Below are 17,697 nucleotides of genomic sequence, written 5' to 3'. Positions count from 1 at the left end.
AAGCTGCTAAGAAAGGCCAAACTATGAGATTTTAGATTCATTGAAATTCCATGCTTACCCGTAACCTAGGTATAAACAGAATAAAACCAGCCCTACAGCTTTTCCCTGGTGTGATTCCGTCCTGCGCAGCTGTTCCTTGGAGCAGTAGTCGTTTATCTCCGTCCGCCTTCTCGCCCACCTAAGTGCGTGCCACCATCTCATGGAAGATTCGATGGACATAGGCATGAGGCCCTTGAGGCCTCGAAACTATCTTTTCGGTTGTGAACTAAAGGCCGACAAAGATTATCCGCCTTATTCATCCATTAAGGTGGATAATGATGAAAATGAGCACCAGTTATCTTTAAGAACGGTCAGTTTAGGGGCTGGTGCAAAGGATGAATTGCACATTGTTGAAGCAGAGGCAATGAATTATGAAGGCAGTCCAATTAAAGTAACACTGGCAACTTTGAAAATGTCTGTAAAGCCAACAGTTTCTCTTGGGGGCTTTGAAATAATACCACCGGTGGTCTTACGGTTGAAGTGTGGTTCAGGGCCTGTGCATATTAGCGGGCACCACTTAGTAGCTGTGGAAGAAGATGCAGAGTCAGAAGATGAAGAGGAGGAGGATGTGAAACTCTTAAGTATGTCTGGAAAGCAATCTGTCCCCGGAAGTGGAAGCAAAGTTCCATAGAAAAAAGTAAAACTTGAGGCTGATGAAGATGAAGAAGATGATGATGATGATTTTGATGATGAGGAAACTGAAGAAAAAGCTCCAGTGAAGAAATCTGTGCGAGACACTCCAGCCAAAAATGCACAAAAATCAAACCAAAATGGAAAGGATTCAAAACCATCAACACCGAGATCAAAAGGTCAAGAATCCTTCAAAAAAGAGGAAAAAACTCCTAAAACACCAAAAGGACCTAGTTCTGTAGAAGACATTAAGGCAAATATGCAAGCAAGTATAGAAAAAGGTGGGTCTCTTCCCAACGTGGAAGCCAAGCTCATCAATTATGTGAAGAATTGCTTCCGGATGACTGACCAGGAGGCTATTCAAGATCTCTGGCAGTGGAGGAAGTCTTTTTAAGAAAATTAGTTTCAACAGTTTGTTAAAATTTTCCATCTTACTTCATTTCTGTAACAGTTGATATCTAGCTGTCCTTTTCATAATGCAGAGTGAGAACTTTCCCTACCGTGTTTGATAAATGTTGTCCAGGTTCCATTGCCAAGAATGTGTTGTCCAAAATGCCTGTTTAGTTTTTAAAGATGGAACTCCACCCTTCGCTTGGTTTTAAGTATGTATGGAATGTTATGATAGGGCATAGTAGTAGTAGTAGTCAGACATGGAAATGGTTGGGAGACAAAAATATACATGTGAAATAAACTCAGTATTTTAGTTAAAAAAAAAAAACAAACCCAGCCATATAGCAGGGGTGGGGGGAGTCATGCAATCAAAAAACAAAACAAAACAAAAATCACGAACTGAGCAAGCTTTGGCTTCCGGATCCTGGAGAGACTAAGCTTCTTATTTTGTAGCCTCTGGCCAGAAACAGAAATGGGCTTGGCTTATTCCTAGTAAATACTCCAACCATGCTAGGTGCTCAACACCCTGGACAGAACAAAGAGGCAGGGCAGGTAACAGCGACAGGCCGTGTCACACTCCTGACACCAGAACCTCTGCCTGATGAGACTCCTTTGGGCAGCCAGAAGTGGAAAGGACTTAGATCAGGGCTTCTGGCTGCCCAAAAGGAGTCTCCCCAGGCTGGAGAATGGAGCAGTGCTTAGGACAAGATGGGATGTTTTTCTAACCTTTATATAGTTGACCTCTGGATGAAGCCCTACCCTGTCTTGTTGTATCTTACTTACAAAAAGATTAACCCAATATTAAGTGTACAAATCAGTGATTTTTTTTTTTTTTTAGTAAATTTGCCAAGTTGTATCACCATCACCACAATCTAGTATTAAAACACCGAAAAAGGATTTTTAATTAACTCCCAAATCTGACGACAATTATGGTTTAGGAGGATGTTGAACATGAAGAAAGAAGTTTGTATCCACTTCTTGCTTCTGCCAATTCAGCAATACAAGGGAACTCAAAGCAGGCAAAAGACAGAGGAAGTCACAGCCTTTCTGCCCTGTATGAAAAGCACTCAACTGGGCTAGGCTGGTAGACCTGGAAATTTACACAATTTTTAAAAGTAACTATTACTGAGAATAATGCTCCCCAAACTAAAAGGTAGAATTCCTTCATCCGTCTATTTTCCTGGCTGCCTCCCTCCAACGTCTATTGCACAAATCCCTTTCCACCATGACAGATTTCAGTACTAAAGCCAAAGAATCAAACACATTTCAGTTAAATCCTGAAACTCACATCATCCCTTCTTCCTACCAGCTGGGTGCTTTCAAAAACACAGTGTAAAGCAATGGGTTGTGAATACTATACCCAATAATTTTCTAAATCACTGATCAAAGAAATGAGATGAAATTTATGAAAAAAATGCTGTGACCTTGAAAACATAAACACATAGGCATCTTAATTAATGGAACCCATGGAACTGCAGGGTTTTACAGATGTCTTTTATGCTGACAGTGATGTTGGCTAAAGCTCTCAATTTTTCTTCGTATACAGAAAAGCAAGCAAAAAATTCAGTGAAGGGGTAGTAGAGCAAAGGATTAGAAATGGTCAGAAGACGGCTCGGCACCCGTAGCTCAGTGCGTAGGGCGCCGGTCACATACACCAAGGCTGGCAGGTTCAAGCCCGGCCCAGGGTTACTAAACAACAACGACAACTGCAACCAAATAACAGCCAGGCATTGTGGCAGGCGCCTGTAGTCCCAGATACTCAGAAGGCTGAGGCCAGAGTATCATTTAAGCCAAGAGTTTAAGGTTGCTGTAAGTTATGACACCATGGCACTCTACCGAGGGCGACATACTGAGACTCTGTCTCCAAAAAAAACGAAAAAGAAAAAGAAATGGTCAGAAGACTAAAGGTCTACCTTTATGTCCAAATACACAACCCGCTTGGAGATGAATGCCCACCTGAGTCCTCACCTGCTGTACTCTAGGACTTCTGTGCCCCCCTGGGGAGGGCTTGACTTAGAAAAAGAAAACTCTCAAGGAGAAGTGTGAATCCCTGAAGAATAATCCAAAAGCCAACCTGGCAAAGAACAAAGGCTTACCTAGCTGAATGTTCCTCCAGCTTCTTATGACACAATTACGAGTGAAGAGGGCTCCCAGGGTCCTGTCATTGATCCTCTTTCTATTTCATCCTAGCACCATTTTGTAACTCTCTCCTAGAAATTTCCATCAGAATAGGAGAGGGCACCCCCAAGTCATATTGCTCAAAACAGAACTCTTCAAAAACAGAATTCCAGGCCTTGGCCTGCACACCTACCTTACTTCTCCCTGCTAAAAGAAGCAATAGGGTCTAGCCTATGCTAAGTACTATAGGAGGCAGCCTAACACAAGGCAACTTTCCCATTTGGTCTTTCCAACCTCTTGCCCATCTACCCCTCCTTTCTAAACTCATTGCCTTGAACTTCACTGTCTCCACCTGCATGCCTGCAAGAGTCTCCTAAATATAGACCCTTCTCAAGGTATTTTTGTTTTCTTATGGCAAAACATATAATAACATAAAAATTACCATTTTAGCCAATTTTAAGGGTATGATTTGGTGGCATTAAGTCCATTCGCGAGGTTGTAAAACCATCACCATTACCTAGTTGCAAAACTTTTTCATCACTCCAAACAGAAACTCTGTACCCATTAAATGGTAACTCCCTACTCCTTCCTCCCCTAGCTCCTGGTAACCTCTATTCTACTTTTCATCTGAATGAATTTGCCTAGCCCAGGTACCTTATATAAGTAGAATTTTGTCCTTTTATGTCTGATTTATTTCACTTAACACAGTGTTTTTGTACTATGAATCCCAACTTCATTCCGTTTTATGGATGAATAACAATTCCATGGTAGCACACACTGCATTTTGCTTATCCATTCATCCATCAGTGGACACTGCGTTGTTCCACCTTTTGGCAATTGTGCATAATGCTGCTGTAAACACGGGGGCACAAGCAGACCTTAGTCAAGTTTGAAATTCCAATTCATATAGTGTATTTCTTCCAAAGTGATCTCTCTAAGCAAATCTACTTAAACCTTTCCCCTATTTACACACTTTGAAAGATATCATTTATCTCACTGCCAGCCCAGCTTCATCTCCACCTTCATCATCCCCTCTTCCCATCACCTCAGCCCTTCACAGGAGCCTGCTGCACCAAGAACACCCATGATCTTTACTGCACATTTTGTTTTCACACACCCCCCGCCCAAGGCACACACATCCCTGAACCTCTCTGCTCATTCTTCAACCTCCTTAAATCTTGTCTGAACTAAGGCAGATGGTGACCATGAACCTGCTCATCCATCAGGGCTCTGGTATCACAGTTCTGAGTCTTCCCCTGAACAACTTTGCTCTTCCCTCTGCCTATATATACCTCTCTCTTCTGCTCCCCAAACACCTCCCATTAGACTCTGGGGTCCTAGAAAATAGCAAGTTCCTCTGTCAGGTTTCTATTCCCAGCGTTTAGCAGAGTGCCAGACCCACAACATATTACACATTCAGATCTTGAAGGAATGAATTAAAGGTTTGGTTTGTTAGTATATACTCTGAGTGCTCAAAATAAACTGTGAGGTTTTTTACATGTGTCTTCACATAGTTTATTATATGCACAATAGTGTGGAGGACATATTCGTTCACTGCAATGACACTACCTTTGTAAGGAATAGCTAGCTAGAAACTTCTCTTATGCATAGTGAATTAGATACACCTACGTGGTAACTACATGCATTCACTGAGAAACATAAGACCATTCTGATTCACACATACAGGCAGCATTAAGGAACATCTTCTATAAATATTACCACATAATATATAGTACAGGCACCATACTGGGATAAACACATTCACTCAATGAAATAACACTACCCTGATAAAAGGAATAACTAGAACACTCAGAAAGATATTTTATACATGTGGTTTTATATGTTGTGTTTCATGCACCACACAGCAGTGCACAGAATCATTCGTTGTAATAGCACTATGCTCATGCAACAAAGGACTAGCTCTCTTAGAACCTCTTTTGATAACTATGTTTTTTAAAAATAGTAGACATACTTTGATTCCAATATTTTGCTTCTTAAATCATGTGCGAGTTGGGTTATTTAACTTCCAATTTCCTAAGAAAGGAGCAATAAAATAACCACATTCTCCCTGAAGGCTTGCCTCTACAAATAACGTTGGGAACTCCATCTGTTCTCTGTGTCAGAAGGAACAGACCTCTTTACAAGGGAAGGGCTAAAGAAACCCTGAAACCAAGAAAAATCTGGCTCAGCGCCCATAGCTCAGTGGTTAGGATGCTGGCTCAGCGCCCATAGCTCAGTGGTTAGGATGCTGGCCACGTATACCAGGGCCGGCAGGTTCGAGCCCAGCCAGGGCCTGCTAAAAACAACAATGACAACTGCAACAAAAAAATAGCCGGGTGTTGTGACTGGCGCCTATAGCCCCAGCTACTTGTGAGGCAAAGGCAAGAGAATCGCTTAAGCCCAAGAGTCTGAGGTTGCTATGAGCTGTGACACCCCGGCACTCTACCCAGGACAACATAGTGATACTCTGTCTCAAAAAAGGAAAGGAAAAGGAAAGAAAAATCTCATATCCAGCATATATAGAAATTTGAACAAACCAATAAGGAAAAAACAGACAACAAAGGAAAAATAAGCAAAAGACACATCCCAAGAGGACATTCAAATCACCAAAGCACATGAACAGGTACTCTCTATGTTAGTGATCAGGAAAAAGTCATCAAAACCACAGCAAGATGCCGTTACACACCCATGAAAATGACTGAAAGACTGACAATGCCAAGACTAGGCACGGGTACACTGAAAATGTAAACTCGGACAACTACTTGGGAAAACTGTTTAGCAGTGGCTCTTTTTTTTTTTTTTTTTATTGTTGGGGATTCATTGAGGGTACAATAAGCCAGGTTACACTGATTGCATTTGTTAGGTAAAGTCCCTCTTGCAATCATGTCTTGCCCCCATAAAGTGTGACACATACCAAGGCCCCACCCCCCTCCCTCCGTCCCTCTTTCTGCTTTTTCTCCCCACCCCCATAACCTTAATTGTCATTAATTGTCCTCATATCAAAATTGAGTACATAGGATTCATAGCAGTGGCTCTTGAACCTAAACATAAATCCTCCCTACAACTCAGCAATGCTATTCTTGAGGTTATATATATCCCACAATAACGAACACCTATGTGTTGACCAAAAGACAAGTACACGAATGTTCTCGCCAGACTCGGTGGCTCACACCTCTAATCCTAGCACTCTGGGAGGCCAAGGTAGGTGGACTGCCTGAGCTTATGAGTTCAAGACCAGCCTGAGCAAGAACGAGACCCCATCTCTGAAAATAGCCAGGTATTGTGGCGGGGATGTGTAGTCCCAGCTACTTGGGAGGCTGAGGCAAGTGAATCACTTGAGCTCAAGAGTTTGAGGTTGCTGTGAGCTATGGCGCCACAGAACTCTACCAAAGGCAACAAAGTGAGACTCTGTCTCAAAAAAAAAAAAGAAAAAGAATGTTCCTAGCAGCTTTATTCATAACACTCCTAAATTGGAAGCCGTCTAAATAAACAACAAGAGTAAAATGGTAACTAAGGCACAGTTACAGTCATGCAAGAGAATACCATGCAGCAAGGAAGAGGAATGAACTGGTGCAACACCCACCCCAACTGGCGAAACACAGAGTAAAGCTGAGCAAAAGAATGTAGACACAGAAAAGAAAGTATTATGTGACTCTGTTCCTATAGGTATGAAGATCAAGAACAAAAATCCAAGGCAGAGAAGTTAATCAGAAGAGTGGTTACCTGGGCAGGTTTGCCACAGGACTTTCATCTGGACAGCGCTGCTCTGTCCACTTAGTTAAACTGGGGGTTATGTTTCACAGGACCCCCAATTAGAATCTAGTTAGAACTGGCCAAAAGAAGTGCCTTAAGTTTGGAAGATGGAAGTGAAGTAGTGGCCGTTCCTCTCTGAAGGTCCTGGCAGTGGTATGGACAGAGCCGTAAGGGCCTGGTAGGTTTCAGCTCGTCCCTGTCTTCTATACTACAGTCAGCTCTTCTTTCGCACACAACCCTGATGCTGGCCAGAAACAACCCTAGACCTCTCACCAGACACCTGGCTGTGGGCCCACCTGGATAGCAACTCCCCAGAAGCTCCACCTCAGCAACAAAAGTGCTCTGTGAGCTCCAAATGGTCCGCCCATGCCAGTGCTTCAGGCACACTGATGAGTGACTCCTCTCTGACCACCCAGCCTCCCCAGATGGACACCCCCTTCCCCAATTCCTCCCATAATTGTGTGAGGGCTAATTCCTATATTAAGGCCCTCATCCCTAAAATGCCACAACAGCTCACCTTACCTGACTGAATCCTATCAACACACACACATTTATACATATATAAATTTGAGTTGTACACTCAAGATTTGTGCACTTTATAGAACATGCATATATTAGGGAAAAAAGCTAAAATCAAAAAGAAAAAAAAAGGGAATCTTTTAAGTGTCCTGAAAGAATAGCAATCTGAGTGACACCGAGCAGCACACGTAAACGGAATCCACACGATGCCTCACATCCTAAGGAAGAGCCCAACACAACACTACTTGGCATAAGATCTGGCAGACAGCTGGGAGCCCACTAGGGTGCGGTTTCTGACCAGAGCCAGCGTTGTATGCCTTATAAATAGCAAAGAGGATACATGCTCCCTGCCTGGCGTGATAGGAACTCCCTGGAAACAAGTTCTGTAGTCTAGAATGGCTTTTCCATTTTCAAGAGACAGATTCACCAAATTCAATGTGCACCCCAAAAGCAAGCTGAGTTCAGCATCCCTAAAAGGGCAGAAAGGGACACGTAGGGAAGGGCAGAGATGAGTCACAAATCCAGGCTGTGGCAATTTAGAACCTGCACTCTGGTGACGCTATACCATTCTCAGACTAAGACACTCCTTTGGATCCTTGGCACAAGAATCTATTGGTGAGGCATACATGTGAGCATCTCAAAGCTGTTGCTTTCCTGGGAAGACAACATATCTTGCCACCTTTCACTTCATTTAGTCAATTTTTGAGTGCATAATATGCTTGTCATTAAATTTACACTGGTGAATGAACACATAGTGCCTGGGAGCTTACTGTCTAGTGAAGAATACAGACAATAAACAAGTTAGCAAACATGAATATTATTACTAAATACAGGGGCTGGGAAGAAACGCACAAGTTACAGTGACTTAAAAGAATAGGAGAGGCTCTGAGACAAGCTGGTCCTGGAAGCTTTTCTGAGTAACTCAAAGCGACATCTGAAGAACAAGAGGGGAAAGCATGTGCTGGGTCTTACCTTCTCTCCTAGGTTTCCTCTCTAGATTCCTACTGCCATCTTCCTTGGAAAGCGTGGGGTCTATCCATATGTCCCCACCCCACCACAAATGTAGGCAGCACTTCATCCTTCTCAAAGTACTTTTACGCAGATTATTCCCATTTAGTCCTCACACAATTGTATGAGTACAGAGGGCAGATGCTAATATCTCTTCTTGATAGATGAGGAAATAGAAGTCAAAAGAAGTAAAATAACGGCAGCACCCATAGCACAGTAGTTACAGCGCCGGGCACATGCACCAAGGGTGGCAGGTTCAAACCCAGCCCGGGCCAGCTAAAGAGCAATGATAACTGCAACAAAAAAAATAGCCAAGCGTTGTGGTGGGCACCTGTAGTCCCAGCTACTTGGGAGGCTGAGGCAAGAGAATCGCTTAAGCCCAAGAGTCTGAGGTTGCTGTGAGCTGTGACACCATGCACTCTACCGAGGGCAACACAATAAAACTCTAAAAAAAAAAAAAAAAGAAAAAGTAAAATAACTTGTACCAGGTCACACAGCAAGTTATCAAGGGCACTCACTTCAATAACAAATTCTCCGAATCACCTCCCTTTACTTCTTTATATTACTTTTAAGTGGGCCAAAGAAATTGGACTATGGGTCCTTTTGAGGACCCATCAACTGTCCAACAACACTATTTTAGATGAGATGAAGCAAAAGCCTAGCTTTCCCCACATTTTCTTTGGTTCCATACTTAGGGATTGCTATCAAAGACAGATTGCTAATTTCACCATATCCCAAACTAATTTCTACCATGGCACCTAGAGAGTTTTACTTATTCTCTAGAAACCTATTTGTATGATTGCCTCTCCAGATTTTGAGTTCCTGGGAGTGAGGACCATGGCTTATCTTATTCCCAGCACTAAAGCAGTCACGATACGAATGAAGCAAACAAATGACTTACAAATACTCTTCTCATTCTTGCAAAGAGTTACAGCAATCAGATTTCAAGTATAAGACTCTGCAGATAACCCTGCTTTGGAAGAAGGCATAAGGAGTCTGTCAGTTGTCTCTTGTTGATTATAATCACTACCCTCACTTATTGGACTTTCTTATGTGTCAAGTATTACACTGGGCACACTCAAATAAATCTTTCCATTTTGTCCTCACAACAATCCTATAAAAATTTTTATAATTCTCAGAGGAGAAATTACATATCTGAGAACAGATGAGAAAACTGAGGATAACAGGACAATTAGCTTGTCTAGCTAATAAGTATTCAAATGCAGGAGTGCCTCATTTTAAAGCCCAAATTATTCCACTTCTCAAAGACATTTATGTGTCAAAAGTGAAATTTATATCTCTATAGGGAAACCAGAACACCTCAATGAGAAGGGGAGTAATTTTGAACCTCGGATCATTCAATAGCTTGCTATACTGCAAAGCTCAGTACGGTTCAGCTATGAACACGGCTCCACAGACAGATCCAAAGAGATTTGGAAAGGGTGGGCTATCTTTCCTTACAGTGCTGCCCTCACCAAAGAGGAGGCTGTGTTGAGCCTCTGGGCTCCTGTGTATTCACAGAGCTTAAACTTGGCAGATACTATACTGTGCTCTGGTGCCAAATACAATTTTGGACAAAAGGCTTGAGTGTCAAGATGAATTAGTAGTCCTTTGAACTAAGATGATGCTTTGATAACCAGAGTCTGAAAGGACTAAATGGAAGTCTGGCAGAGGGCAAGGCCACTTCTCCCTTGTGAAGGTAAGTCTACTATTTTCCCTGCCAGTGCTCCTGGCTCTAACTCAAATCTCAAGGACATTCAGCACTTGTAGCAAAAACCATTTAGGTAACAAGTAATGAAGGATAAACACACGTCTACACAGGAAGTGGAGCTCATCACCCTGACTGAATATTGGGCTCTTACTTCCCACCCTTGTCTACCATGGTAGTATAAATATCTGTCCCCTCCAAAACTCATGTTGAATTTTAATCCCCAATATGGCAGTATGCAAAGGTGGGGCCTTTGAGAAATCCCTGAGTCATGAGGGAAGAGAGTGGATTTATCTGTTTGTGAATTAATGGGTTAACAGGCTATCACAGAAGTGGGCCTGGTAGCTTATAAGAAGATGAGAGACCTGAATTGGCATGTCCAGGCCCCTGACCATGTGATGCCTATACCACCTCAAGACCCTGCAGAGAGTCTCTACAGCAAGAAGGCTCTCTCATCACATTATTGACCCCTCAACCTTGTCCAACCTCTGTAACTAAAAAAGAAATTTCACTTCCTTATATATTACCCAGTTTTCTATTATAACAGAAAATGGACTAAGATAAGGAGCAGGGCTGCAGAGTGGTAGGTCTGAGATCCTGCCTGTATCCTACTAAGTGAGCCACATACCTGCCCTTCCCTCTCACAGGGGCGTACTTCCCTCTCACAAAGATGATAGAGGGGCACATGGTGGCCATGCATCCCTGCCCTCTCCCTAGGAGGCCAAATACCAAAGGCAGGAAGCTTGTGAGAGCTGGGATAGACTATGGATAATGAATTTGGCCAAGTGGAGGGCTTTGACTCAACTCTGTGTTCCTGATGAAGAACAGACCTGTCTCTCTCTCCATCACTCTGTAAGGTAGCAGCAATTTCCAAAAAAGACAGATAAATACTTCTTTCCACTTTTCTAGAAATGAAAAGCCTGCCTAGAGAGTGACTTGGGAAACTAGGCTCCTTTCTTTGTATTTAATTAGAACAGCTGCCCTCTTCTACATACAGCACATAATCTCATCCACTACTGTCTGCCTTTTGCCAGAAAGTCACTCCATTCAAGACACTGGGGAAACAGACACCTAACTCAAAAGATACCCAGGGCCAACACTATTGCACACACTAATGATCTGAGCTTCTGTAAACAGGAATCAAAGGAAGTACATACATACCGTATTTACTGAAGGTGCTAATACTGACTTAGAAGTCATGGCATCACAATTGGAGGTCTCATACCCCTGGCCAGAACATCCCTTCCTATAACTAGAGGAAGTTCATACTTCTGAAGATAAGAACAAATGCCTGGGGAATAAAGTGCCAACGATTGATTTTATTCAATGTATCAATCATCATTTTAATATCTGCCCTAGAAAGGGCTAGCTGGATACAACCTCAAAATCAAGACTTCTTGTAGATAAAATGTATTTGTGAGTCAGCCTATAAAGAAGAGTACTAGGCTCAGTGCCTGTAGCTCAGTGGTTAGGGCGCCAGCCACGTACACTGGAGTTGGCAAGTTCGAACCCGGCCCGAGCCTGCCAAACAACAATGATAACTACAACCAAAAAATAGCCAGGCGTTGTGGCGGATGCTACTTGGGAGACTGAGGCAACAGAATCGCTTAAGCCCAAGAGTTTGAGGTTGCTGCGAGCTGTGATGCCACAGCACTCTACTGAGGGCGACATAGTGAGACTCTGTCTCAAAAAAAAGAAGAGAACTAATCCTGCCAGGTGCAGAGACATGCACCTGTAATCCCAGCTACTTAAGAGGCTGAGGTGGGAGGACCACTTGAGCTCAAGGCTGCAGTATACCATGACCACACCTGTGAATAGCCACTGCACTCCAGGCTAGGCAACATAGACAGATCTCCATCTCTAAAAAATGAAGGGGAAGGGAAAAAGGAGGACGAAGAAGAAAAAAGAAGAGAGCTAATCCTGATCAAAGCTATTAAATAATACAACACAACTTTAGAAAAGCTAAACCAAACTCAAAGAGCAAAGAGACCAGGGGAAGGACTACTAGTTCTATAAAATAGTCACATCTAGTGGCAGAATATGTGGAAGAATATACTTAGGAGTAGAAGAATAAATTCATCACAAGGAAAGGTGCAAAGGTAGCATAAGCCCAAGGATGTATTCTGGAAAGGGACTAGAAAGGGAAAGTAAACAGAAAAGGGAACAGAAATTAGGTAGAGAATATTCAAGCAGTTAAAGAACATTTTCCAGATCTGTGGCCTAATTCCTCAAAGGAAAAGGTATAAGCTCTGCCTTGCAGGACAGGCCAGAGTCAAATGTTGAACGACAGTTCTTTAATCAGGGTGGGATGAATTATACAAAACAAGTCAAACACCACATATATTCCCATTTTATCATAATTCCAGGTAGAATGATGGGTCAACCTACTCCTTTTCCACCTGCCCATTATAAAAACAAAAAATAGGAGACATCCAGTTATGCCCAAAGGCCACAGGATGAATAGACCAAATAGACCACTTCTTTCACCTACTCTGTCACTGACTCAGTAGATGCCTGATCAACACCAATTGTACCCCACAATTCACCTAATTCCCATAGACTTAGAACATGTCTTCATTTGGATTACTGGAGAAAACCAGGCTCAGGGCTGCTCCACACCATTTCTCTCTTGCCTGCATTTGCCATAAGAAACTCAGAAGATTCCTGCCCAGAGGGAGTCCATCATTACAGAGGCGAACCAAGCTCTGAGGTGAACAGAGCTGAAACACAAATTTCAGTCAAGTTGAAAGCTAATCATCCTCGGGGTGGCGATGACACCTGCTGATAGGATGGTGGCAGGCCATGGTCTGAGCATTTCCTCACTCAACTTTTCTGGAGAAAAATGTCTGGGCCTTGGAGAGAGGACCAATGGATTAGGGAGGCCTTCAGTAGACCCAGCACCTGGGTTCTTCCTAGACAGAAGCAAAAAGAAGGAAGCAGAAACAAGTTGAGCTTCAGATGCCAAACCAGAGCAACAGTTGTCATTGCCCATAAAATTCAGGCAATTCTCAATTTGAAGAACAACTACTTTGTGTTTTATATAATGCCACTTCTGGGGTAGGTGAACTGAGAGAGGAAGAGGAGGGAAAATATTATATTTTACTATACGATTAGGTATGTGATTGACCCTCCCAGGGTAGATATAAAGCTCATTAGAATTGCCAAGGAAACTCAAAAAAATACACCAATGTTTAGTCCCCATTCCAGATCAATCAAATCAAAATCTCTGTGGTGGCATGCAGTGGGTGTGGGTAACCCCTCCCTGATTCTAATGTGCCACCAGAGCTGAGAAGAAGGGAAGTAGAAGGAAGATTGGGGAATGTAGCACACACTCAGTCCAGTAATTGTAGGTGCTTCTACATTCAAATGGACCTTCTCCCCTACAAACATGCCAACGCCCTATTCAGCAAATCTCTACTACCCCCAACTTTAAAACAATAACAAGAGAAGAGTTGCCCAGCCAAAAGAACTGAGTAACATCCACATGCCTAATCTCTGAGTGTGTGTGTTTTGTTCAGGCAAATGTAAACCAGCTGTAATGTTCTGTCTCTCCTGAGGTGAAGTTATACCACAACACGTCTAAAGATAGCCCAGTGATTGTATGTTTGCAGGGAAGCACAGAATTAAGAACAATCTAAATGGGTGAAGGAAGACCAGGTGCTGAGTGACTCTGGCTGGCTGGCCAGCTTTAGAGTTTCCTCTTGCCCAACAAATCAAAGTCCTGAGTGCTCTAAGAAAGGTAAATATAGCCCAGCCCCACCAAGGACAGCTCTGTCTATTCTTCTGCCCATCAATGGTGTCTCCTGTCAGACATATTCCACCTCACCACTCAGCAAAGTGGGGCATCTTTTCCAACGAAGCTCTTTAGAGATTGCTGTTAAGGTCAGTGCTAATCCATAATCATGAACTGGCAATGACCACATGTAAAGTCTAAGGAAAATGACTTTCAGATGCTCCAAGACCTCATCAAGTCTGAAGAAAGTCACCAATGGATGCCTGATGAAAAAGAGAACTCAGTGTGGGGTTCTGCTATTGGTTCTGTCTGCTGCAGAAGCCTGCAAAAGGGAACTGGCTTCACATGAGGTTTCCAAATGATCCAGGCTGCTACCGATGACAAGCATCTAGTAATTCTACTGATTTTGCCAAGCAGTATGAGATGACCCAAACCCACCATGTCGACAAAGGCAGTCCTAGAGGGTTCAAGTTTGATGGGTACAACCCACAAGATTCAGGCCAGACCTGCTGTGCTGGGTCACCAGCAGCCCAACTGTTCTTTCTGTACCGCAGCAGGCCCAGGAAGGTCCAAGGTGAAAGCACTTTTCATCAAGTCTGCTCAAGAGTGAACTCTCCAAGTAACTTGTACCCGTTAAACCAGAGGAAACACTCTGAGACTATACGTTTCCCTTAATTAACACCTCAGAGTCATCACTATAAAGCTAAAGTTTACCACTATGATGGGCATGTGCTGATGGCAAAAATAATCCCCAGGCTCTACAAGGAACCAAAAAAAATTTTCTGATTATTATTTATTTTCCTAAATGTGGTTTCTTTAAAAGTGCTTCTATCTTTCTTTTAACAAAGACAATTAAGGCAAACAGACAAAAAAAAAATCTCTTCACTGCAAAAAGTACCATGTGCTCTCATGAAATACAAAGGCCCTTTCCCTATCTGAGAAATCCTCCTATTCTAGGTGCTGGAGACAGTTTCATAAATAACTCAAAGCAATCTGCAACCATAGCTCTGCTCCCACCTTTCCCATCTAGTCCTCCAGTGAACTGGAGGAAACAAAAGAGCAAGGGTTCTGCTGTCTGCCTTTTGGGGGGCCTGTCCCATAGAGAAAACAATCAGTTTGAGTTTTATGCCATGACATCATCAGGCACCAATCAACACTGGGAAAGTGGAGCAGGTTTGCTTGTGAAATCAACCACTGCAATTGTCAAACTGCAATGGGTAACACAGGTGTGAGATGGGGTTTTACTTTTACTTCTGTGTTAAATTACAGAAGAAATTGAGAAGCAGGGGACAAAAACCTTCATGTGGAAAAAACACCGAAGCCTAAAATCCCCTCAAGTGCAAGCAACAGACCATTTAGGAATGTACCTGTGCCCTCACCCCTCCCCAACTCCCACCCCTGCCAAGACTGACAGTGGAAGCCTTTGTTCCAGGAGGCCATCAGTGGCATCTTTCCAATGCTCCCTGCAAAGGCCAGAGTTTTAGGAAAGTTGTTTATTGTTACCTGTGTGTGTGTGTGTGTGTGTGTGTGTTTGTGTGTGTGTTTTCCCTAGGATTCCAAAGCAGTGAAGGGAGGTGGGAATATAAGGAAAAGACTTTGGTCGATGCAGAGATTAGTTAAAATCTCTACCCAGAAACTAACCAGTTATTATTTGTGCATCACAACTGAAGGTTCTTGGGATGAGGTTGTTTTCAGTCCACTTTCTTCCCAGAAAACACTGGTCCATCTTATGAATGAAGCTGTTTAGCCAAGGTTAGAATATGCAAGGAGAGAGGGGGTGTTGGGAGCAAGGGGTGAAAGAGAAAACTCACAGAGCAAATATTGTTTACAACTGCAGAGCCAAGCTAATGCGATCTCTCCGCCTATTCAAGCATATTATTACATTAAGTCCTGAACAATAAAGTCGGAGGCAGGGAGAGCACAGCCGACCCAGCCTCCGCTTTGCTAATGGCATGAGGGCAACATTCCATGCAAAGTTTGCCCCAGCAACGGTGTGTGCCAACCCTCCTGGGATTCCAGCAGCCAAGACTGGTGGGCACAGCCAGGCGGCAGGGAGCACACGCACTCAACTGTTTAAAGGCTCAAGAGACTAGGTGTCCTTTCTTTCTTTCTTTGTTTCATTTTGAGGCATGGTCTCTCAGTGTCACCCAGGCTGGAGTGCAGTAGCATATATCATAGTTCACTGCACCCTCAAACTCCTGGACTCAAGTTATTTTCCTACCTCAGCCTCCTGGGCAACTGGGACCACAGTGCACCCCAGCATGCCCAGCTAAGACTGCAGGTTCCAAGAGATGGGCACTGAACAAGTTCAAGTACAGCTTAGGAGAAAGAATAACATTTTTAACTGAAGACAGGATATAAGTAAACATGTTACTAATAAATGAGAGACAGGTTACTAGGCCAACAGCCACCTAGGGTGAAAAAGGTTACAGTATTGGGGGGGGCAAGGGAAGAGGCCTAGGCAGGAGCAGGAAGGACTATCCTCAGTCACTGAGAGAGAAATCACTGTACAATTTATTTCTGGTAATAACACTGCATACCTCTGAGATCTTAAAACTTACTACAAATGATAAATATACTATCAAATGCCATTAAATATGAATGCTGTGCTGACACACATGGGGTGCCCTTTTTTATTTTTTATTTAACAGTGTGTCTAGGTATAAAATTAAGATCAAGCCAAGACTATCTACTACCTACTTCAGGCTAGACTCAACCTGTGACCTTTATGGCTGACTGCTACCAATGCAATTCTCCAAGGCTCCTAGGAGAAAAAATCCAGACCCTCTCTCACACACATTTCAGTCTTTACCTTTCTCAAGAGTTGTTTCCCTGGTGCAGGGAGTGTACACCTATATCTCATTCCTGGTTTAGCTCAGCCAATGGTTAAGTGAGAAGACTGCCAGCTGATAGCTTAAGTCTGAAAAGATCCAGAGGCCTCTGTTCCCTTTGCCCTCATCCGCTAATGTACATGAAAAATCTAAATTCGGGGGACATCTTGGGCTCTGCGCCCAGGTAGAAAGCAGGGTCCTTGGCTGGTTCCCCTGCCTGTGCTACCCACATCTGTCTGGGCTCTCTGAGCACCTGCACCACACTCTGCATCTGCTAATTGAGAAGGTCCTCAATCACTCACATTCCCAGGCTTCCCCTAAATAAAACAACAGCAAGATTCACATGAGGAACTGCTTTCTTTCTCCCTGAGAAGCTATTCCTTCAGACTTGGACATTTAGGGGGTGACACAGACTTCACCCCTACCACCCCCCACCCCCACACACACAGGGAGCAAAATGGGCTCTATAAGTGGACCAGGCCCTTCTCCACATAAGCCTGCCAGTAGCCCTAGTGTATCCAATTCCACCACGTAGCCCCTACCCACCCAAGAATGGCTCCTAGCCCAGCCTCCCACATCAAAGGCAATAGACAAGGCTTCTCTTCTGCCCAGAGATCAGAAAAAGAAGGGATGAAAGGGAGAGAGAGAATATGAATATGCTATATATAGCTAGCTGGCAGACCAAGATAAAGGAACAAAATGAGTCACACAGGCCACGCACCACACAAGCACTAGCTGCTCAGCACAGTGGAAGGTCCATCCACAAGCTGCAGAATCAGAGCTGGGGGCAGAGGACTACTTTCTCAGGTTACAGGAAAAAGCAGAAACAAGCCCAGAGGGATACAAAAGCAATAACCTTATTAAGTTATTCAGAATCCACTCTGAAAGTTAGGACAGAAAATCCTCCCTAGTAAAAACAGGTTACTAAATAGTCAAAGAACTTGGGGATGGGACACAATTATAAGAGG

At 43.4% G+C, this 17,697-nt stretch overlaps 1 protein-coding gene and 1 pseudogene across 16 annotated transcripts in view; one reads left to right on the top strand and one right to left on the bottom strand.

Annotated features, from left to right (window-relative positions):
* MICAL3 (microtubule associated monooxygenase, calponin and LIM domain containing 3) overlaps positions 1–17,697 on the bottom strand; it is a 239,530-nt gene that overhangs the window by 148,645 nt on the left and 73,188 nt on the right. The window lies entirely within an intron of this gene.
* Positions 200–1,377, top strand: LOC128561446 (nucleophosmin-like; annotated as a pseudogene). Its single transcript, XR_008373257.1, has one exon. The product of XR_008373257.1 is annotated as a nucleophosmin-like (transcript).

This window comes from Nycticebus coucang, chromosome 12 (assembly GCF_027406575.1).
Source record: "Nycticebus coucang isolate mNycCou1 chromosome 12, mNycCou1.pri, whole genome shotgun sequence".
NCBI classification, from domain to species: Eukaryota; Metazoa; Chordata; class Mammalia; order Primates; family Lorisidae; genus Nycticebus; species Nycticebus coucang.
Note: the sequence above shows the minus strand (reverse complement) of the source record. Positions and strands in the feature narration are given on the sequence as shown.